Source organism: Lissotriton vulgaris, chromosome 2_1 (assembly GCF_964263255.1).
Source record: "Lissotriton vulgaris chromosome 2_1, aLisVul1.2, whole genome shotgun sequence".
NCBI classification, from domain to species: domain Eukaryota; kingdom Metazoa; phylum Chordata; class Amphibia; order Caudata; family Salamandridae; genus Lissotriton; species Lissotriton vulgaris.
In genome coordinates this window covers 1,212,372,131-1,212,397,209 of record NC_141687.1, presented here as the reverse complement: position 1 = coordinate 1,212,397,209, position 25,079 = coordinate 1,212,372,131, and the positions used below count along the sequence as shown (strand labels likewise).

Below are 25,079 nucleotides of genomic sequence, written 5' to 3'. Positions count from 1 at the left end.
CAGAGAGGGCCCATTGGAGATTCCCCCTGAAAACCTACCAGCTACTGGTGTGCTTATTGAATGCTTTTCACCTAGGTGCCGCAAGAGACATGTTTCTGATCCACAAGTGTGAGGGCCTGTGCTCTCATGAAGCCAGAAACTAAGCCTGCTTGGGCAGAGGGTGTTTTATAACCCTCCTCCCACAGGATGGCCTGCAGGTTAGCATTCCAAGGAAGGTGAGCTTCAAAGAGCTCACTGCCTTTGGTATGCAAATGTGGCTTCTCTCACAGACGAAGAAGCCAATCCCCTTCATCCAGAGCCCCATGGCTCTTGGATGGGTTGGAAAATAAGCTAGTTAGATAGGCGTGTCCATCCTCAGGCCAGTACCACCCCTGAGGTGGGCTATCTGAAGTGGGGGCAACTTTTCAGAGTTAGTTATTTTGGTAATGGCAAACCTGGGCATTCTTGAACAGGGTTATGCCCACTTTCCTAAGGAAATGGCAATATAGGTGGCATAGGGACCCCAGGGATAGGTGTCCCATTTGGGTACTACCTGACACTCCCCTAAAGCCTCTAAATTCAATATTTAGTAGAGGACCTGACACCTGAAAATCAGATCCTGGTGAGCTACGAAAGCAGAAGACTGAAGAAGAGCAACTGACTTGACACTATCCCTGCCCGCCTGTCTGATGTTCTCCATCAAACCTGCGACAAAAACATCTCGTCCTGCATCAGTTGTGCTTCCAAAGCCGATGAGGATGGCCTGCCTTCAATAAAGACTTAAGAACTCCAGTGAACCAATAGAATTGCTCCCTTGCATCCTGCTGGCACCCAAAGAAAAACCGCGAGGACTCCGGAAACATCAAAACTCAATGCCGCCATGCACCACTGCACAAAGCCCCCCAGCCCGAGTCGACGTGGGTCAACAGTGTCAGTGTGGTACTTAACCCTCAAGGGATAGATTCCACCTTGGTTTAGCCTCCTGTGAACTCACCTCCAGCCTCAGTTTGCAGGTCCCCCTCAACCGCTAGTGCTCCCGGACCTAGAATACCCAAAACTTTAAAGACCCCCTGCACTCAGCCTGAGGAAAAGAGGACCACTGGTGTCCCTATGCCCTTAAGCATCACAAGATTTGAACCCTCCTGTTAGTTCAGTCTGACTGGCCGCCCAGTCAAAACATGCAGCATCTATGCACGAAGACCGATCCCTATTGACTAACATTGTGCACCCTATATTGTATTGCACCACTGCACTCTGCCGCCCTAGTGCTGCTGGAGGTGACCTGCTGGTGCTGTCTTGGACCTTAACCCATACTCAACTTAAGTCCAAGAGATTGGTCTTGTAAGTCACTGTACCGTACTTGAATGCTGTACTTGTTTTCCTTCAATAGAATAACATTGCAGCTTTTGAAAAATGCACTTTGTCGACTTTTTAAACTTAAAAGTATTTCTCTTGCAAAACGTACTCACCTCATTGTATTGATTAAGATGCCTACACATATATAATGACATGTGTTATTTTTATGAATTGCTGTGGTTCTCCTTATTGAGTCATTTGCATAATTTGTTGACTATTGTATTGTCAAACACATTACCCCCTAGAACAGCACCTTGGGATTACTAGAGCAGGCCCCTGTTCAATCATAAGAACCCTTGGACACCTTGCATAATATACCTTATTTTGTTATATCATATAAAGAGCCAGCTTCCTACACCCACCCAGAACTCTCTTTCTACGTCACATTCTTGTTCTACATCTGCCTCAACCTCCCCTCTATACCGCACTACTAATACTTTACTTCACCTCTTTTCTTTTTTTACCTAATTTCTCTTACTACTTTTCACCCATCTCTCACTTTCCCTGTTTTTCTCACTGTCTCACTATTTTCATTACCTGAACTGTCTTCACCTTTTCTCATTTTGCTCTCATCTTTACCTCACCATTCCCTTTGCACATTACACCTCGTTGCACTTCTTCTACTCCTTCACGTATCTACCTGGATACCTCTGCCTCTCTCTGTCTCTACCTCTGTCACCTATTTCTATGTTGTCTCTCTCTCTCTGCCTCATTCAATGATGTACTCCACCAAACTCCTCTGTGTTTCATTCTCCCTGCTTTAGCTCTCTTTACTTTTCCACCTCACTCTAAAACCTTACCTATCTCTCTGTCTCTGCCTACCTCTTCCTCTTTCTACCTCTGCGTTCTGTATCTGTCTTTCTGGATCTCTCACCTTTTTATCTTTGCACCTGCTTCTAACCTCTCCTATCAACATCTGCCTCATTTTTCCAGCTGTTGACCTCAATATCTAAATGATTCTCTTTCGCTATCTGTCCCCCTTACTTTGTATGTGTTAAAATATGTTGACATTTGTAGAGCACTTTCCTAGTTTGAGAGCAACCAAGTGCTGAACCGAGACCATTGTTTATTTATTTATTTATTTATTCACAGTTTTCTATAGCGCGGACATGACCCATGGGTATCCGAGCGCTTAACATCATATGGTATGAGGTACAAATACAATGTATACACAGCAATAAGATCGTACAGACTTAATAATGCCTTTTTAGACCTAGTATCTCAAAGGCTGATATAGGGGAAAACAATAACGGGACGGTATTAATTGAGACTTAAGTTACAATGTTCTGAGGTAGTATTTCTTTGGGGTTCGGTCCAATCCTATTCCTGGTGAGATGCGATTATTGTTGCCCAGTAGAGACAAAGTCACTGTCTAGAGGAGAGAATGGAACAAGCAGAGTAAGAGAATTAAGGAGAAAATTATCATATTTCACCCTCGAGAAACGAAACAATCCTGGAAGCAGTGTCAGCTTTGATTATTTTTTAATTACAAATATCCAGCAATAAACGCTACAAATTCAAGCACTATGTGCATATGTTTTGTTGCAATATTATGCATTAGTCCCCTAAGCATCAACTATGTCGCCCTAACCTTGTGTTGTTTTAAATGTGAGCAACAGGCTGATTAGAGACTGAATTTCAAGTAAAATAGTGTTGGAAGACAAAAAAATCTAGATCTACATTCAATAGGAAATTGCTTTGTCAATGCTTTTTGAAACTTGATTTTGTTGTTATTTGGCTGGCAGGCACAGGCAGCTTGAGCTGTTGTGTTTTTAACATGGCACAGGTTCTGAAAGTTTAATGTATATTTCAGTATTATTTTGGGTTACGTGGGCTTGAATGAACTGAAAATGGGGAATACATTCCAATTTATTCAAAACAGGGCCCCCCAAAATATGTCTTGTCTGTGGCCCCAAAGATCCTTTCAATGGCACTGGCCAGTGGACAATTTAAACGTGACGGGTGTAACAATCGGTACCTGGAAAAAGGAATAGTGATGGGTGATGTGGAGATGAGCTAGTGAATATGGCGGAAGTTGGAGATTGAGGTGGATTGAGTTCTGGGACAATGCGTGGAGAACTGGCCCTTATGAACTTTGGTGGGAAGGAAGAACTAACCTAACAAGGCATGGATTTGTGGAGGGGCATTGGTGGGAAAATCTGCTTTCCTACTGACGCAAAGAGCTGCTAAAATGACCGGAGTCTTTAAACAGAAAAGAAATGGAGCTTTGCACTTTAGTTAACTTACAAAACTATTAAAAACAATATGTAAAGTTAAGTGATGTTCTGTAGACATTTGCACACCCATACTGTGCAGTCCTCTGATGTTTAAATGAGTTAATAGGTACATGCAACCAGGGCCGGACTGGGACAACCAAAGCAGCCCTGGCAAATTTTGCCAGACCACCCCTGTACAGTAAGAAGCAAATGTAACGGGCAAGAGAGCCTAACCACTACAAAAGGGGGCTTTCAGGAGTTGGCCCTCAAGAAAATTTGGAATAAAATGGTGCATTCCACAACACATTTGTCATTATATATTCAATTGTATTAGCTTTTTAAGCATAGTAAATGATTATGTTACTGTGCACCAGCATAAGACAATCTTTGTTGGGGCTTTTCAATGATTCCCTCACTATCACCTTCCAACAGTGCCTCTCATCTCTAGAAAGCCACACTCTCATATGTATTTCATTTGTTTTATAGCACCTCTTATACCAGCTTAGGGTGTCAGAGCATTTTACATCATACACTCACACAGAGACAATTAATCATATGTGGGTGAATCAGTGTATAGAAAATGTTACATAAAGCAAAGGGCACTACAAGGTGTAGGGTTCAAATGTCATCCATACTGGTAGGTCTTTTCTAAAGCGTGCTTGATCTGGAGAAGTACAAACTAAGGAATCAAAACATAGCACAGTGGTTAAGGTTGACTCTAATAATAAGAATTCATTTCAACCCAAAGAAACCTTTTTTTGCAACAACAGGATAATGAAAGACCGGTAAAAACATACAATTCTATCCTGTACGATCAGTGCCTAATTTGTGCCGGTGCTTTCCGGTGCTCAGCACTGGCACTTATTTCAGAGGGCCAGGACTATAAATCTCTGTCAGAATTCTCAATAACTTTTCAAAATAAGTATGCCTACATGGATGGCTGCCTGATCTGTTTCCACAGCCTGCCCATCTCTGATACTGGCATGATGCATGTGGATTGTGCATCAGTGTTACTTTTCGGGACTGTGTGCCTTTCTTCACTCAGACAGAGACCCTTCAAGTGTTGCCCGTACTGATCACAGGCGTCTGGGCGAGTTTTGCGTTGTGCAGTCTCAAAGAGCGCAAAAGGAGATTGATCTGTGTGACACTGTGCTCGAACTGCGGAAAATGTTGAGGTCGACAATATTTCCACTTTATCGATCAGGATGAACTCCAGGCTTCCCAGGCCACTAAAGCAAGGGAAAGTCTGCTAATGGTGCACAACCTACCTCCTTGTCAAAGATGGGGTTTTGCGCTGCCTCAGACAGAGTTCTGTTTGTGTCTGGCTTTTGCCCTCTTCTCATAAAGGAGTTTAGACCTCCGGTTTGGAAATGGTCAGGATTTTTGTTTATGCAGTGCTTCATTTTGGTCATTAACAGGTTTCTAAGCACTCCTTCAGCACTTGAGAAGCAAACTGATGCCAGGAGATGAAGGGAAATGGTTGTGACCAGATGATAAAGGCAAGTTAGGAAGGTGGGATTAGAAATCAGCTGAAAACTTCACACGCTTCGCTTCTTCCCCCGGCCTCTGCCCAGTGGCATTAAAGTCTGTGGTGAGCGCTGGGTGTACTAATTTGCCTGACACACACGCTCGTAGTGACTGCAGGCTGCATCCCTGCACCATTGTGCTAAGAATGCTTACTGCTGCATGTGACTGTAACATGTGCCATGGTACTTCAGTGCTGTGACTGTAACTTGTGCCAGGGCACTTCAGTGCTCCAAAGCAGCCTCGCTGGCAAATGGCGCTTTACCAAGCACACACACTTTTAAGGAAATTACCTAAATTCATCAACAACACTGCAATCTGTGTAGATGTATTCTTCTATTGAGCTCATGACTAAAAAAATATAGCAAACAAAACGTGCGCCTTGGGAGCAAAATAATAGTTCTAATGAGCTACACAAACCCTCATAATTCACTTCACAAATGGCAAACGCTGATAAATTCACTACGAAACAAACAAAAAGGTCTGTAGCGTGGACTGTTTAATCACCGATGGACATTACAGAGCCTGGATACCTTGGATGTTTGAATGACCAGACTTGAATACAAAACCATAAAGTAAACTGCTTTTATGCGCTGAACTGAATGGTCTGCTTTTGTTACATATAGTGCTTAACGGTGCCCAGCTTTTGTTTCTATACACTCCACATAGCAGCAGATTATGAAGCGCAGCACATGAAAGCACGTTGCCCAGGAGCACACAGTTTTGTAAACACGGAAAGGCGGGATTGAAAGTCAGGTTTGCTTGATTCCCTGCTGATGACATTCTCTTTACTGCTTTATAATTATTTTCAGCAGAACATGAGCCATATTTTGTTAATAACAGCATAAGTAGAATGGAAAAATTAATTTGTGAGAGTCCACAAGTGAGAGATCAGAGCATTATTCGAACGATAGAAAGAGGTGGTACATGTATTTTTAGAGCACACTTCTACCTCACTTTTAGTGAAGTGTGGGTGTTCTTTTCCCTTCCCATCTTGCCAGCACCTCATTAAACATTGCACACTTTCACATTCAGTCGATTCTATCCAGAAAATGTTAGTTGCACTCAGAGGTGTTGTTTCATCTTCATCCTCTTACCACCCCCAAACGCAATGTTTATACATAAATGGATGCCCTCTCTATAGCGCTTACTACAGAACTTCAGTGCGGATCACTGACATAATATAGAATGACAAAATATAGACTTACCAAAATATAGTCACCAAAATATAGAATGCCAAAATATCGAATTCCTATCTACAAACAGGTAAGTACAAAAATATTGAATCCAAAATATAGTCTGTAAAAAATATAGTCAGTCAAAATATCGAATTTTTCTAAATGTCTTAAAAGTAATTTAAAATTAATGAAATAATAAATATAATTAACTAAAACATACTTAAAAATACTCAAATAACCTTAATATTAAGATATAATTAATTTAAGTTAGTAATAAAAAATGTACAATATTTTACCGTAGGATAGCAGGAGGGTAACATTTAATATTCCCACTCCAGTGAGTGCAACAGTAGGGAAAGCGTTGGATAGCGTAGGGGTAAAAAATACTATTCCCACTCCAGAGAGTGCAACAGTAGGGAAAGCGTTGGATAGCGTAGGGGTAAAAATTACTATTCCCACTCAAGAGAGTGCAACAGTAGGGAAAGCATTGGATAGCGTAGGGGTAAAAAATACTATCCCCACTCCAGTGAGTGCAACAGTAGGGAAAGCGTTGGATAGCGTAAGGGTAAAAATTACTATTCCCACTCCAGAGAGTGCAACAGTAGGGAAAGCGTTGGATAGCGGGAGGGTAAAAAATAATATTCCCACTCCAGTGAGTGCAACAGTAGGGAAAGCCTTGGATAGCGTAGGGGTAAAAATACTATTCCCACTCCAGAAAGTGCAACAGTAGGGAATGTGTTGGATAGCGTAGGGGTAAAAATTAATATTCCCACTCCAGAGAGTGCAACAGTAGGGAAAGCGTTGGATAGCGTAGGGGTAAAAAATACTATTCCCACTCCAGTGAGTGCAACAGTAGGTAAAGCGTTGGATAGCATAAGGGTAAAAATTGCTATTCCCACTCCAGTGAGTGCAACAGTAGGGAAAGCGTTGGATAGCGTAGGGGTAAAAAATACTATTCCCACTCCAGAGAGTGCAACAGTAGGGAAAGCGTTGGATAGCGTAGGGGTAAAAATTACTATTCCCACTCAAGAGAGTGCAACAGTAGGGAAAGCATTGGATAGCGTAGGGGTAAAAAATACTATCCCCACTCCAGTGAGTGCAACAGTAGGGAAAGCGTTGGATAGCGTAAGGGTAAAAATTACTATTCCCACTCCAGAGAGTGCAGCAGTAGGTAATGCGTTGGATAGCGGGAGTGTGAAAATTACTATTCCCACTCCAGATAGTGCAACAGTAGGGAAAGCTTTGGATAGAGTAGGGGTAAAAATTACTATTCCCACTCCAGAGAGTGCAACAGTAGGGAAAGCGTTGGATAGCGTAGGGGTAAAAAATACTATTCCCACTCCAGAGAGTGCAACAGTAGTGAAAGCGTTGGATAGCGGGAGGGTGAAAATTACTATTCCCACTCCAGTGAGTTTAACAGTAGGGAAAGTAATGATTTAATATATTATTAAAAATAAATTAATTATCAATCCCAATAAAACATTAATTGAAATTAATAACCAATTTAATATTATGTAATAATTAATTAGAAATACAACTACATATTAGTTATTACAAATTAATAACCTATTCATAATTATTTAACAACTAATTAATTTTCAATAACAAAAACTAATTAATAATACAAATTAATACCAATTAACAATTACCAATAAATTAATTATCAATACACAAAAAGTATTTTTAACATGTAATTAATTACAATTACATTACTTCCCACCCTATTCTCATATAAACCCACATCCCACTACAGAAAATACATTAATACAATTATCATAATTATCAAATATTTAATTAATACAAAATAATTACCAAATAATAAAAATTAATTGCCAATTAATAGCAATTAATTTCCAATTAAAAAATAATTAACAATAAATTTAAAATCAATACCAATGAATGAAAAAAATTATTTACTTAATTACAATTAAATTACTTTCCACCCTATTCCCCTATAAACCCACAACCCGCTACAGAACTATAAAGCTAAATTTTATTAAAAATTAATAATTGCTAAAAATTAGTATTTAATTTAATATAATTAAATTAATTCCCACCCTATTCCCCTATAAACCCACAACCCGCTACCGAATTAAATTACGCAAAAATTAAATAACATAAAATTCATTACTTAAAATACATTAAACATACATTACAAAAATTAATATACACTTTTCACACATATACTAACATACAAAACACTTTAAAACAATTGATATTATTAAAAAATCGATATATTTAATGCCTATATTGTATACTTCGATATTTTGACTTCTATATTTTGAAAATCGATATTACTTACCTTAAATTCGATATTTTTAACCACTATATTGTGTCCATTCGATATTTTGTCCATTCTATATTTTTACTTCGATATTATGTCCATTCTATATTTTGGAATCGATATTATGACTGTTTAACCTTCAGTGCATGTAGGCGCTTCATAGAGATTAACATTTGGAAACGATACATAGTGAAGTCGATAGAACACAAGACTTCAATTTATAGTACATGTACTGGGTTTCTGCTCAGGCATTATAATCTGGTAGACATGATCATTTCCCTCATTCAAACACATTTTGTTTGAATTAATGCAGCTGTTGTGAAACAATTGGACTGTTATATTCCATATCATGATTCTCAAGCACAAATTTATTTTTGATTTTTGTGGCTTTCGCGTTGTCCACATAAGCGGTGGGCATGACAATTGTACAATTGGGTGGTGCCAGGAATGTAGCTGGGTGAATTAACTGGCCGAATTCGCGGCTGCCTCCTAAGAAAAAGTTTGAGCAATGGTACTTATTTTTTTTTTACAAATTAAGCACTTTGTACCATGCAGCTGTTTGATGGCAATTCATAGCTCATTGTGCTAGATTATGATTCCAAGTTATAAACTGCACAGTAACAAAATAATCTCTATGACAAAAGTAGTAACCCATTGAGATATGCACATAAAATACTGTTGATGTACATGGTACACATTCATTGCAGCAGGCATCTTAACCCTCTGTGCTGAACTAGATGATTCAAAACTGCCACTAGACAAAACTCTCTTCTCTCTCGAGCAGGTACATTAATTACCAGAGTTATCTTGATACTATTATTGTTGCCCAAAATCTGCTGGATATTCAAGGATCCTTGCAGTGCTTTTAGAACTGCTGCACTGCTAGAAAACTGGCCCACATTAACAAAACTGGCCCCCACCCAGGACTGGACTGACCATATCAGGCACCGGGCATTTTCTTGGTGGCCTGGAAGGGTGGGGGACCGTTTTGGAGCAGTGGAGACCGTTTTTTAGGTCTTGCCTATGCAGCGCGCATGCGCTACCTAGGCAAAAAGACTAAGGGTGGGCGTAAAATCCGTTTCGCGGGCGAATTTGTGGATTTTCCGCGATTTCGCGATCCGCGAATCTCGCGAAATCGCGGTAAAATCCGCGAATCAGCGGGGACGATTTTTCAGCCAAGCAAGGGTTACAGCAGCAGGTGCAAAAGTTGAACCTAATTTCATTGTAACCTTTCACAAAAGGGTTACAAACAAATTAACTTCAACTTGGACACCTGCTGCTAATTGCTTCCTGGCGCCTCGTTGCCTACTTGCAACTATTCTCTGACCCTGCTCTGACCCTTGAAGCAGGGTCAGAGAATAGTTACAAGTAGGCAACGAGGCACCTGTCCAAGGAATTAAACCTCATCAGGAAGCACTTACAGATATAAAAAACAGGAAGAAGGGGGAGGATTGCAAATACACCCATTTTGAGTTGTCAGGAGGGGTTAAACTAAAAGAGACCTTACAGCACAATTTTCATATGCATTTTGCTAAAAATAAAAAGCTGTTTGTTCTGTAGGGGCGACTCAGGAATCTGGCCCTTCAGAGATACGGCCTCTCTTTCTTTCTCTCGTTCTCTCTCTCTCCCTCTCTCTTTCCCTCTCTTTCTCTATCTATCTATCTATCTATCTATCTATCTATCTATCTATCTATCTATCTATCTATCTATCTCTCTCCCCCTCTCCCATAAACGACTGCATGGGTAGCTTCGCTATGTAAGCGGCTCGCGAAGACGCAAAAATTCCCGCGAACACGCAAAAAACCCCGCGAACACGCAAAAAACCCGCGAACACGCAAAAACCAAAAATTCGCGAATTTTGCCGATCGCGAATTCGCAAATCCGCAAATTCGCGGATCGCAAATTCGCAAAATTCGCCCATGCTTAAAAAAGACCTTTAGTTATCGCTTTGGCTTTTCAGCCAAAAACGTGCACGCATTCCATTGCCTTCAATGGCAACGCGTGCACGTCTGGCGATTCACTTGCGGGAGCGAGCGCCGCCATATGGCAGCAATTATCGCTCCCGCAAGGGAATCGTGCAGGTCCCCCTCCTTCCCCTGCTGCGGCGCGAGGTGCACACGCTTGTTTTTTATGTGCATCCAGCACTTCTTAGAAGTGCCTATACCTTTAAATCCTGGCTTCCCAGCCCCACCCACCTTCCACACAACCCCTTTAATGAACCGAACTGAGCTGTCGGGAAAGGAATGATTCTTCTCATAGTGCTCTCACTGCTCATGTTGCAGTGGAGGAGTCCTCGCTAAATCAATAGTTGTCTTGGTTTATCTAAAATACTCTTTCTTTCTGTATCAGTCATAGGTGTTTTTTATATAGGGTAGTTGCGTTTGATGTGTGAACCCTAATAGGCTGCAGAGGTCCCAAAGCTGGGAGCTGCAGCCCAGGTTCCCCCTGCGCTGTTGCCCGGCACCCATAAACCACGTTGTGCACACTGTTCTACTTCAGGCCTCCATAAAACTCACCATGAGATGTGGGAACAAAGAGCGACCACAGCAGGGCCCAGCCTTCAGTCACCCAGGGTTTACTGTTTTCTTGTTTTTTTCATCACTGCCTTCGCACCTAACAATGCACTGCTCCATTCTTGTTTATTTTTGTTGTTCAATATTTACATTTTTTGATATTATTGTTTGATTATTTGTTTGATATTGCTGCGTTTGAATGTAATTGGACCAGAGGACATTGTAACTGCTGGGGTGTGTGTCACTGCCATTCATAGAAACCTAATAATGACAGTCTGACAAAAAATAGCAGGCAGGCCCGACTATCTGTCGTTTCTTTACTGCTCTTCACTCACAAAGCCTTCCTGTCTTTAGTTTTATCCTCGGGACTTCCATTGCTTCCATCTTGTGTAATGTGAAAAAGTGCTGTTCTTTGTTCTGTATGCTTGCCTCTGTAGCGGAGAAGAGAGCCGAGTGGCTGTGTGTCTGTTAGGGATAACTCTTTAACATGCGAGCCGCAAGATTTACTTTTTAAACATGGTCTCGGGTTTCGTCTGTCTGAGATCGATTGTGTGGGAACAGAAGATCTGGGTTGAATTAAACAGGTCATATTAGAACTGAGGAAAAACTCCTTGCACATTTTCTAATTTTTTATTACTCCAGTTCTGTTTGAAACGAGGGACTCTTCCCCTGTCACACCTACACTAAATTCTGTTCACAGTTTTTGGAAAGATTTTAAATTGACTGATGTATTTTCAGGAAATACTTGTGCCTCCCTAACACATCCAATCTGTGAGGTCAATGTTCAGTTGAGAGCAGCAAATGATTGTCCAAGATCACACAGTGTGAATGTCTGCACTGGACTTCAAGGAGCATGTTTTATTCCGAGTTGAGGTGATGAATGTGCAACTGAAATAGTGTTGTCACGTTTTAAAGGTGGTCAGGGACAAATGTCAAAAGGTCACTTTCCTAAGTCTGAATGTGCAGTCAACTAGTAAACAGAATGTTGCAGGAACCATCTGATGGTTTTTTGGTGGCTTAAGGCACAAGAGAAAATATTAAATAAACAAGGACCAAATGTGTGATGTTTATGAGCAAGGAAAACATTCCATTTACTTTTGGGCCCTTGATTCTGCTCCACGCATGTTCAAAGCGCATTGAGAAACTTACTTTCAACCACTAAAAGTTGTGCTCGATTCCATTTCATTTGGGTGGGATTGCCTGTATATGACACACTGTTTGTAAGTATCTCAGTTCCCCTCACTTTGTGGGGGAGTTGGCATCTGGAAATATTTTCAGTATTTTTGCAGTCAACCTTTATAAAAGTTATCCTGTGTGCTGTCTGTGCTTCCTTAGGAACTCCCAGAAGAGAGATTGTATGTTGTCTGTTTGTCCTGCGTTTGAAAGGATGAGATTCCACTGTAAAATTAAAGCACAATAAAAAGCTTTCTTACTGATGTGAACCACTAAAGTAAATGGCAAATGTACTATATTATTTGCTTCAATTTCTATTCATTTGTATTCTAACATATGTGTTGGAAGCTCTCCGTGACCTTCGTGCATGGTGTTTCTAATAACAGTCACAACCACATGCAGGCTGTTCAGACACACAGAACAACATGCTTGGTGTTTAAACAGCGCAGTGATCCACATGCAAGGTTTTTATGTAGACTCCCATACCCACATACAGGGTGGTCATGCAGATACCGAGTGCACGTAGGCCTCTGTACAGTGTGACAGAGCCACATACAGGGGTCTAGATTTACCAAACTTTCACGCAACGCAGCAAGGAAACTTGCTGCACCACGTTGTGTTAAAGGGAGAGATCAGAATTGCGCCATATTCAGTAGAGTAAATGCACATTTCTGCTCTCTAATTACACTTGCACACTTGTGGCTACCTAGTGCCAGGCAGTATCTTTGTGTCATGCCACGAGGGTGTCAGCGTTGTGGTAGGGTCATTTTTGTGCAGTAAGGGATACATTTCAGCTCAAAAACGAATCTTAAAGGCACACTCCTTCCACTTAGGTATTTCTCCTCGTTATGCCAAGGTCGGGTAGGTACACCTTTTTGGTGCAAACCCAAGTTTTCTGACATTAGTAAGTCAGGGTTTGTGTCAAAGTACTTGGGTAGATGCACAGGAATGCCCATGCTCCACCCATGTGATGCCTTACCGACCCAGGGTAACGCAAGGCAGTGGAAGGCACTGCTTCATGTTTCTTTGTGGTGAAGGATCACATAAATATCATCTTGCGTGGCTTTGTAAATGTCATTTAAGCACCTGGGTTGCCTTGTGTTGACTTGGTGATGCAAGGGCTTAGTAAATCCGGCCCAAGATGTTTAAACAGACTGCTTGAACTTCATGCAGAGAGTTCATGCAGATTCTTGATAACTCATGCAGGGTGTCTGAACAGACTGCCCTACCCACATACTGGATATTTAAGCACATCTCTATAACCATAGTCAGTGTGTCGAGTATGTGCAGTGTTTTTCCACTCCAGGCACATGTCCAGGCAGAAGGCTCACATGATGTTGTTAACCTCATAAGTGCTGCGCCCAGTCCTACGGCCGACGGCACCACTACCTCGGGAGTGCTGCCGTCGGACGTTCCAGCTGCACCTGCGCAATGGAACGTTCAGCACTGGAGCTGGACGTTCCATAGCAGCTAAGGTGATATAGACTGTCCGAACAACATACAGGGTGTTTATCCAAACTACACCACCCACATGGGCGATGTTCATGTACTTCTTTAGGGACATTGGCAGTGTTTATACACACAACCATAAGCACATACAGGGAGTTATTACATACAGAGCCATATGCAGCCTGTTTTAACAGACCGCAAGGAGGGCATATATGCACTCTCAAGATATTTATACAGATTGCCGGAACCATATCCGGGGTGTTTAAGCAGACTGCACAAACTACTTTGAGGGTTTTTTTCCCAGACTGCCTGTAACAATTAGAGGATGTTCAACATAACACCAGAACCACATGCAGAGCATATATGCAGATGACCCGAGGCACAAGCTGGATGTTTAAACAGAGAGACGGCACCTTGTGCAGTGTTTTTGCAGACTGCTAGAACACCTTGTTGAGTCTTGACACTGACTGCTCAATCCTATCCTCTGTGGACTCTTGCTTCTGCTAAGGGTGGTCTGGGTGGTTCTATCACCAGCCTTGTCATCTGTGGCACTTTCTTCTCTGAAGGGTGGCTTTGGGGCACTTCCAGCGCAAGCTCTGTCAATAGCGGCACTTGTTTCGCTGAAGAGTGACTTGGTGGCGCTTCCGTCACCATCACTGTCCTCAGTGGCACTTGCTTCTGTGAAGAGTGGTTTGGGAGCACTTCCTTCACCAGCACTGTGCTTGGTGGCACTTGCTTGAGGGGTTCAGGGGGCTGGCCAGGTCACCACCCCAGGTTGACAGGCATGGAACAGTAGAACAGTGGCAGAGTGCCCCCACCATCGTGTCTGCCAGCGAGGGAGTTACTGGGACAATTCTGTGAAATTAATGATCACAAGAATTTCGAGAATGTTTTTCAAAATATACTTAGCAACTAGCTGTAGTCTTAGGGCACACATGTTTGCGTTATGCAGGGAGAGAATGTGGCGTTAGGGCAGGCCTGCCTACTTTGGAACTGGGGAACCAGGTTTGAGTCTTGGCATTGGCTCAACATCCTGTGATTCTGGACATCTCACATAATCTAATCAAGCTAATCATGTCTAAAAACAATAAATGTGACCTTGTGTAATGTGACTATTGCTCGTGTAAAGAGCTCCAATACCTTCAGGTCGGGTTGGATGTAAAAATGCAAAATATAAAGACTGAAATGAATGTCACAAGTACTGCAGAGTCCACTGCCACCTCACTACTGATTCTTAGCATTTCACACCACCTTCCGCTGTAATTCAGACACCTCTCAGTGCCCCTCACTGAATCCAGGGCTCCTACTACCTTTCCTGTTCCTTCTGAACCCCAAGGTATTTGTCCAACCTCTTGCCTGTGCTGGTCATGCAGATGCACACAGGACCTGTTTGAGGGCACCTTCAATTCCTAGCAGCACAGTACCCAGGAAAATGTGCTGCATGGTTCAACATTTATAAGATCCAAAAGGCGAGACCAATTGGCTATGCCAATGCTTGTTGTTACTGGTTGCTGGTTTTGCATCAGTCCTGCAATATCAGCCCTCTGTAGCAAAAGCAGCAGCAGTGTTTCCCACCAGGACCCCGAGGGGCCGGTCCGACTTAATTGCCAAGGCTGGTTTGTGTTCTTCGTCCAGCCGTGGCCCCACCCTTCCAGCCTCCCAGGAAAGCGCCCGAGGTCCCATACAGCCAGTATGGCCTTGCATGCAACTAGTTCACATTTATCCAGGGTGGATGCTACGTTTCACTGCAGGAAGATGCCTCGCTTTTCCCAACAGGAAGGTGCGAGATGGCAACAAAAGTCATGAAAATGGTTACATGAAGTGGGAGCAACAAAATGGCAAACCATAGTTTTATGGGGCTCTGATGATCATAGCACTACAGCTATATACCAGGCACAAAAGAGACCTATTTGTCTTATTCACCCATTCATTTACTCCATCAAACGAATCCCCTACACAGTTTCACTGACTCCTACATCCTGTGCGTTTTGTGGTAGACATATCTGCCTACTGCCAATGAGCCTGCATGCAAAGTTACAATGTGAAGGCAGATTTAAATCTGCCAAGGTATACTTGCCACTTCTGGAGAAAAATAAACATATTTTTGCATGCATATGTAAGTGACGAGACATGCAGAGAAACTCACCCCATGTTTCCTTCGAAGTGTGCCAGAAAATTATGTCATTCATTTGCGACTGCTTACATTTGTCGAAGCTGCATATTAGTATCATTATATGCGATCCCCTGGTGAGATTTCGGAGAAACATAAGCCGGCACGACAGATGGTTACGGATAATGCCAGTGTAAAGTCTAATGTTTCTTTTGCTTTGAAGAAGGATACCGTGGGGATATAATCTCTATCAAAATGAGTATCAGGACCTGGTATGGTGAATATGTTGCTATATAACAGATGCAATGGATGTATGACGTTACAATGCATGCTTTTACCACGCATGCCTTTACAACGCGGTTTTTACATCGCAAACCTTTACAACGCATAGCGCTTTGGGGTGCTGGATAGTGAATAGTTTAATTTACTATTCCAACTCCAGTCCCCGTGAACACTAGGGAAGGTGTTGGATAGTAAATTAAACTTATTCCCTATCCTAGAGCGCCCCCCAGCGCAATGCGTTGTAATGGTTTGCGTTGTAAAAGTTGCATCGTAAAGGCACTGCATTGTAAAAGTTGCGTTGTAAAGGATGTTTCCCAGATGCAATATCAAATCTCCTATGTTCTACTGTTTTGGATCCTGTCTGTGTCAGCAAGTGTGATCTGGCCGGGTTCACTGTGATCTCCAAAAGGGAATAAAATTGAAGACCATTGGTTACCAGTGGTTAATGTAATGAGTACAAGTGAAGCCTCACCGTGATGGCCGTCAGTGCTCTGCCCTCCGTGATTTCTTCCTTTTTTATTGCACCAGTCGTGAGCAGGAGCTCATTGTTCGCAACTGATAGACATGATGAAAGGGTTGCTGACCCTCTCTGCAAGTACAAGCCTCTGACGCTGAGTCAGTCTGGTGGGTGTTGCAGCCACAGAGAGGAGAGTGAATCGGCGATCAGAGATTTTTTCTATAACTGGTGACATCCGAGCCCTGCCTTCAGGGCCCTGACACACCCAGGTGCCACCCAGTTAATTATACTCCGCACCGTCACTTGCGCAGGAAGGCCCTGTCGCTTTATGCTTCAACACTGTGGAGTGGAGAAGTGTGGCTCAATGGTTAGAGCGGCAGACCCTGATGCAGAGGTCTAGCCCGGGACCAGGGTTCAATTCCCCGCCTCGGCGGGTCTTGGGCTCAAAATTCCACGGACCTGATAATTCTCGCCTCGGTGCCTATTCTAATCATGGAGTCCCACTCTGCAACTCTTGGCAATAGCTTGCTTAATCTCCACAACGGCCCCCACAACGCTAAGGATGCCTGGCCTCCACCTTGGGGGTGCCAAGGAGTGGACGCCTCACAGGGAAAGCCAGGATGGGTTCCGCAGCGGTATTCGTACAAGAGCCTTGAGACCCTTGCGGGTGAGTAGTGCGCTATACAAGTATCAATTTACATTTAACACTGCAGTGCCTGAGGCTACACGTTCATCGTACTTTCACCTAACCCTTTCCCATCTTGCTGCAGTGTGGGGTGGGGTCAAGTGTCTCAATGACCTCATCACACTCTGACATGTTGAGAGAGGGTGACACGTGGTGGGTGGAAGAGCTCAGCCTGGTGGCTGGTGACTGCTATGCTAGGGATCCCTGTTTGGCCTCACGGTTAAAAGATTCGAATGGCACTGGCTCTGATGGCATAACAATAGCCCCTGCAGTCCCCCCAGTAGAGTGGGCGAGTTCCAGGGGGCCCCCTGAGGCACTGTGCAGGGGTGGCAGCTGAGTGCTCCTGACTGGGTCCAAACCATGAAGGCCACCCTCCAATGCACTTTGCAGGCCCCCCCTCGAGTTTCGTTATGCCAGTTGCGAAACAATAAATACCAATTGTCCTGCCAAGATGCCCCAAGGAGTGAATGTGTATGCCCTTTAAGTTAAAAGCTCATGTCTGCATAATGCCTCAGGCTGGTGTATATGCTGCAAAGACCGAAACGTTTAGTAGCTGGCTTAAGTGCTCAAGGAGAGACGGAAATGTATTCCTGCCCGAAGGTCAATTAGTACACCCAGCTGCTGAGGTGTAGTGCAGACATCTGGGACCCTATTATCTAAATGGTGCACCTACCCTGTTTGTACCCGACACAACTTAAAGCAGATGCGCCGGGCACAAACAGGGAAAGTGCGCCCTATTACATGCCATGCGCCGCCCTAGAGCAGCCGCGAACCCGCGCTGCAGTGGGTGCAGCGAATTCATGTGAAAAAACGAGCAGCTGCTTTAAAGCTGCTCTGTGTTTTCACAGCACTATTAAGGGGGATTAGAGATCTCCTTGCAGGCGAGAGCAGACAATGTTTTGAGGGGGGTGCAGACACTAACATAGTCTGGGGTGGCCTTAGGATTCACTTTCCCCCTCCAGAGGGCTGCTCTCAGGGGGCGCACTGACAGTGTGCCCACTGACAGATTCTTTGGCCCTGTGCCCGCGCCTGTATTATGGCGTGGATGCAGAGCCAAAGGGATTCCCTAATTTGCATGGGGCACAACCCTTGCAAATAAGTGAATGCGCCCTGAATATAGCTCTAGTGCTTTATGTGTGCCAGCGCTATCAGTATTACAGAAGGGGCAGCACAAGGGTCTGCATTCCAAAGGTAATTTTGCAAAATCAGGAATCCTACTAGCCAAAAAATAGAAAGAAGGTTTATTTCTATTCATTGGCTGCAAGGATTCCTGATTTTGCAAAATTACCAATGTGGGTTTCCTATTTTGATTTCATATGAGTACGTTTTGACTCAGGTCGTACAAGTATGTTTTTTGACATCTTATGAATTTGGTTACCTGTGGGTTATAATAATTTTTGTGTCCTTGATCTATTCACGGGAGATGATGGACTTGTATTCTCCATTCACAGTTTCTATACGACGTGTGACACTAGGATTTTATTTATTTTCTACAAATTATTATTTTCTATTGTTTTATTTGGAGTATTTTCTTGATTAACACAGCTTTCGTTGACAATCATATCTTCTATCAGCTATAAATGCATGACACTGGGCCTTTTGTCTTGTGCTATGCTGATAGCGATTTAACTAGATCCCCTGGTTTTGGTACCCATCCAAGGCAGCTCTTTTTTCTGCCAGAATACTTCCATTGGATGCTCAAATATTTTTTTGTCTATCCTGATGAAGACCATATAAATTGAATAGGTAGAAACGCCATTGACGCTTGTATTTGGCACATATTGAAGAGAAAGCATTCAATGTAATCTTCATTCTTGTGATCTGTCGTAGTTGGTGTTCTGTTAATTTCCTTTCCTCTGCCATTGTTTCTTTGTTTACACTGTTAATTGTGTCCTTAGTAATATTTTTTTGTGTAACGTACAAACACCCCTTGTGTATTGTCTTATTGTCGTTTTATATATGTGTTTTTTTAGTAAAAGATTGTTTTCTAATTTGATTATTTTTTTATTTATGTAAAACTTTAATTGTTTATTGTTTCTTCTTATGTAATTCTCTGCTTGAACCATGGTAGCTATTATAATATGTATATGCCCCAGGTTCAAGTAATAGGGCTGCCCCTGTTTAATGTACCCACTTTTAGAAAATTGACATTTCTCTGCACTTACTGCTCTGTGTGTCTGACAGCCTGTCTCCACACAAGGGATTGATTACCCCCTCCCCATAGATAGCTTGGCAGGCAGGAATGGATTAAAAGGGATCTTTGTGCACTTCAGAGTGTTGCTTTTAAGTTACCCCCACATCAAAGGCTCTTTGGTGTATAAGTACTGGATCACTGACCCCCTGAAATCGAACAATTCTGGCTCTTGAACTGAACCTCTGCCGAAGACTACAGTCCTGCCTAAAGGACTCATGTTTGGACTGCAGACTAGGATTGCCTGCTTTTCTCTTGTGTTGCCCTGCTGCTGCTGCTCTTTGACTCTGCTGAAGGAGAGCTGGACTCTTCCTCCACTCCTAGTGATCTTCAAGAGCTTGATTTCTTGGCTCCTGTTGCTTGAGACTCAGAGAAATCAAAGTCTCTCCCCTGCTCTTGTGCTTGGCTCATTGGAAGTGGCCCAGACACTTGCATGGATTTTGGTGCATTTCCTGTCTGTGTGCAATAGAACCAGTGCACCGACCCAGTTGTGGGAATAAAATCAGCACAACACATCAGAACCAGCGCTTTGTCTTCAGAGATCGATGCATCAGACAGCGTATTGCTGCTGCTGCAGCTAGGTGAGATCAATGTATCCCCTCGACTGTTTGTCAGAGACCAGTGCATCACTTGATCTCTCTCATGTCTTCGAAACTAAAACATTGCCTTCACTGCTTGGAGAAGTTTGACGCATCTCATTGCTTGAACCAGTAAAGATACTTTGTTCACCAGAACCTGCATGGGTCCTGTAGACGACCTGCACTTCCAGGAGGTCAACTCAAACTTTGACTTTGCCTCAGCCTAGCACGACCTAAAGTAAAAAAAAATTAGTGCTACTTGCTTCTAAGCACTTTATTGCATTATTCTTTTAAAATTCAATATCTCAACTTCCATACAGTGTATGTTTGCCATTTTGGTCTGTTTTTGTTCAGAATAAAATAATTTATTTTTCTAAACCTTTGTGGAGTCTTTTTGTGGTGTATTCATTGTGTTACTGTGTGTGTGTTGCACAACTACTTTAAATATTGCCTCAATAGATAAGGCTGACTTCTCTGTGCCAAGCACATGTTATCTTGTACTGTGTATCTAGCTTACCCTGAGGAGCGTGATAGTTCCTGCCTCGCCTGGGTGCATACCTCGGCCAACCAGAAATCCCATTAAGTGCCACATTTTGGTGAGTTTTTTATGGTTGTTGAGTCCTTTAACATTTAAGGAAAGGACATTAACCATGAGTTTGACCCATATGTGTGTCCAGGGCCATTCCAGACCCCCACCCCATGATGGTGTATCTACTGGTTGGCTATAATACTATACTGAATGTGTTGGGACAGTTGTGATGTGATTGTGGCACTAATGTTAAGCAGCTTGCTTGTTTTGGGATTTGTCCTTTTCAGCCCTTCCCTCTCCCCTAAAACCCTCCATACATATAAGAACATAACAATACCAAGAACTATACAAAGTAAGGGTCTCTCTCCTTGCCAGAAGAGTCCTCATTGAGGTGACAGGACTCCCTCCCCCCCCCTGCTGGGAGTGTGTGTGCATCCAAGGTACCAAGAATTGCATTGTGTCTCGTTGTGGTCCAGTCGTAAGCATGTGTGCCTTGCTGTTCTTTTAAACAAAAAATCTCCATGCAGCTCCAGGCATATTTCTTATTTTATTTGTGAAGGATGCCTCAGGGCCCTAAGAGTGAGATATTGCTGCATCTCAAGATTCATGATCTCTCTGTGTCTTGTCAGATTTTGCTGTACTTCTATTTTGCTGCGTTCCTCTGTATTGCTATGACGCCTGTCATGTTGATTGGATCTGGAGATTTCTCTCCCATCTCGTCATCATAGGGTCTGGTCGAGTTGTCGAAGATTTGTCCATTGTGACCCTCAGCAAACAGGATGACGCTGAAAGGTCCGAGGCCTGGTGAATTTTGTTGTCAAGTTTAAATGCTATGCTATGGATAAAGTTATCTATAATGGATTGTGTTGCACTGGAGATGGTCTGTTATTGTTTTGAACTGCTGGTGCTTTAGTAGTGTTACTGGGTGATTTCCTGGAATAGGGTGCAAGAATAACAATCATGTTAGACAAGATCTTGGGTTCAGTCCACTTTTAAGATCCTCTCTTTGAATTTGTAATCATGGAGTTTTACCCGGACGACACATGCCTTACTTGACTCTTCCGATCACATTGGTCCAGTTTGATTTTGTTGGGTCCATCGCCGATTAGCTCAGAGGAGAGACCTAGCACAAAACGCTTAATATCTGTGCCCTCTGCTCCTTCTCAAAGGCCTAACATTTTTATGTTGTCTCTTCTAGAGAGATTTTTAAGGTTTTCAAGCTATCTTGTGAGCATGTAAGGCTATACATTTGGCCATGAGAATTGGGGTCTTCCCTTTGGTGAGTCAACATGGACTTCCTTGTCCACTGCTATAGAGTCTACCAAGCCCACACTAGTTTCAATGTAACACCTTTTCCACTAGGCCTGAACTGAGGATGTGCAGTTCATTCAAGATGTCAGCGTTGAGTTCTTCACATAGTTAGGATTTGAAAACTTTAGGGCCATAGGTGGAGAACACCATGGGGACTCCCACACAGTGTTTCCAATATAGTTCCCCTTGTGTGAGCTCTTGTGGGTTAGAAGAATCCTATGACCTTCATCTGAGTGTGCATTTGGGAGGCAAAGGCAAATTCCTGTGACCATAGGGCTAGCCAGGTTGTGTGTCAGTCAGTTATACTGAGGTCAGTTGCAAAATCAACGGGTCTCTGAGTTGTGAGAATTATTCTGGTGTGTCACAGCTTGGATATATTGCAATATTCAGGACTGTCCCAAGTTTAACCTGTCATCTTTGTTTTGTTTGTGTACCACTATTAGGCGCTTTGATCTGTTACTGGTGGGGGAGTGCCACAAAAACATATGTAAGTGGCAGTAATGTGCCGGGTGCAGAGGCACTTCTGCACTTAACAGGTACCTCTCCCTAGTCAAACACAGAAATGGTGGTGGGAGGAATGCTTGCAATTTGCCTTCCCACTGGCAATCTCTTGGGTAGCATGTCAATCCATTGTTCTTTTGTTGACCATGCCACCTCAGTTTACACCCAGCCATATGCAAATCAATCTTGACCCTGCACCAATAAGAACAGTCATTCAAAAGGGTGAGGCCAGGCCTTTCCTGAACTGGAACACAAGCAACTCAAGACCGGTTTCACCCTGATTATGGCTCATTAGTGTCTTGTCAAACACTTACCACTTAGAGTGTTACATCAAACACACAAAAGGTGATGGGAGGAATGCGTGCAATTTATCCAACCACTGGCAATCATTTGGGTAGCATCCCAGCCCATTATTATTTTGCTCACGATGCCACCTCAGTTTGGATGCAGCCATATGCAAATCAGTCTTGACCCTGCTTTAATAAGAACAGTCCAGCCCAAACTGCCAGTCAAAGTCCTCCCTGAACCAGAACACACACAACCCAAGACCAGTTTTGCCCTGATTAGGTCTCATCACTTGTATGGTTCCAGTGGCGTAGTGTTCAAGGTACTTAAGCCTGGGCATACCCATTGCCACTTAAGTCATAACTTCAAGCAAACAAAAAGTGACAGGAGGAATGCTCAAAATGTGTCTGACCACTGGCAATTGCTCTAGGTAGCATCCCAGCCCATCATTTTTTGCTGACCCTACTCACCTCTCCACTCGCCAGTCCAGTCCGACTCATGTCACCATTGCATCCTATGGGTGTATTTATACCCATAGACAAGGAGCTTTGTCTCTCCAGCTCTGCTCTCCTAAAGCAACCCAGCCATTCTTTGAGGCAAACTGGCAGCTCCCACAACAGAAAGGCATTTTCAGTGGGAGATAGAAGTCTTGCACCTCGTTGAGGCTCTCCCTCTAAATTCCATTGCAACTAAAGTAAGTCTTCCTCACATCTTTCTTCTTATAAGTGTCTTGGGCCTCCCCTTCTGAAAACTTCCTGGGTAGGGGCAAAGAGAAAATTCTGTGGATGCCTCACTCCGATCTGTGAAAAACAACTTCCCAAATACACCATCATGTTCCAGTAAGTTAAGTAGGGCCACACTGGCTCCTGATCCACATAGCCAGTCAGCGGGTCCGAGCAGGTACTCAATCTCAGCATTGAAGTGCACTGAGAGTCCCTTCTGTCTCCCCACAGGTACTCCAAACCACTCTCCAAGCTCTTCATGATTGGTGCCATGTGGAAATCAACCATTTAGGACCACATGCCTGTCCGGTTTGTGCAGCTCTTCTAGAGTGCAGCCATCTTGTTCCTGTTGCACATTTTAAGAAATAGGGTCAACTCCTGGGAGCATCAGACTTTATTGCAGGGTTGTAACACAGGCCCCAGCAGCACCTGTAGAGCAGGGGTGACCCCAACAATCCAGGGGCCCCCACTCAGCCCCAGGGGTGGCTGCTCCACACTAGTGGAGGAGCGTCGCCCCACTAGCCCAGACCCAGCAGCTAAAAAATAAAACTATATTTCATTATTGTTTATTTTTAAGCAGCTAGCGAAGCCAGTGTGTGAAGTAAGGGGCAAGGCCGTGGCAGGGGAGGAGGAGGAGGAGGAGTGCTATGTGCACTCTTTAAGTCCCAATGTGTGTTTGGCCGACAGTCTTAGGCCACCCAAAAACACATGCGCACTTAGGTTTTTCTAACCCGGCTGTATTGAACAACCAGGCTGGAGAAACCCCACAGAGTCCCTGGCCTGAGTGGAGTGTGTTTTCAGTCCCCTCAGGCCAATCCCCATGCTGCTCTCAAGCAGTGCAGGGATTAGACAGGGAGTCTGAGATGTAGTTCCAGTGTCTGCTGGGAAAAGGAAGAAGCAACATGGAGGTGCAACACGGGAGGCACCCAACAGCAGGTAAGTTTAACTTGTTTTTTAAATTGTTTATTATCGTTAAACTCCCACCCCCTCCCGAGCTCCAACTGCCGCGCTCCCTCTGCCTCACCACTTTCTCTATGTGGCGGCTGCCACTGCCCAGGCCAATGGATATCTGTGAGATGGGGAGACTCGGGGGCACTTCATCACACTCTGCAGCCCCTCCCCAATATTGCGTCATGCCATTGCTTCCTTGTCTTGGCACAAAATGAAAGTACTTTATTATTTTAGGAATGCCAGAACAAAAGTATGCATAATTGTGCTTTAAATACCATTTTTTTTAAACTCTCATGTAGAGAATTCTCCCCACCCCATTGCTTCTCAGGCCCCTCTGTTATGGCCTTTACCTGTAGAAGATATTGCTCTGTAGCCTTACTTAGGAATTGTCACAATAAGGAATTGGTGGAATCACAGTACAAAACCAACACATGTCTGAACTGATCATATGTAGGCCAGGCAAAATTTTAACTATGCAGAGTAATTCACATAATTTGGGAATTTTGTGTTACTGTGTTGCTTGAAATTACTCCATTTTGCCACTTTGTTTAATTGTTCAAAAACACAGCACTCTGTAGGTGGATGTCTGGATTGTGCATATGAGTGTTGGAATACAACTATGAGTCCTTCACACAGGCACAATCCATTTTATTTAGCAGGCATATTGCGCATGCTTCAGACAGCAGAGAATATCTGCTGAAATGTTTCTATCAGGCGGCACATCAGTGCACCCTGAGGCCAGTGAGGACTGAAAGGCAGCAGCAGAGGAAGGATACCAAGCACTGTCTTAGCTTCTGAGAGAAGT

At 43.4% G+C, this 25,079-nt stretch overlaps 1 protein-coding gene across 2 annotated transcripts in view; it reads left to right on the top strand.

Annotated features, from left to right (window-relative positions):
* The window catches only part of LOC147732399 (opioid-binding protein/cell adhesion molecule-like), a 2,769,197-nt gene that overhangs the window by 2,163,637 nt on the left and 580,481 nt on the right, over nt 1-25,079 (top strand). The window lies entirely within an intron of this gene.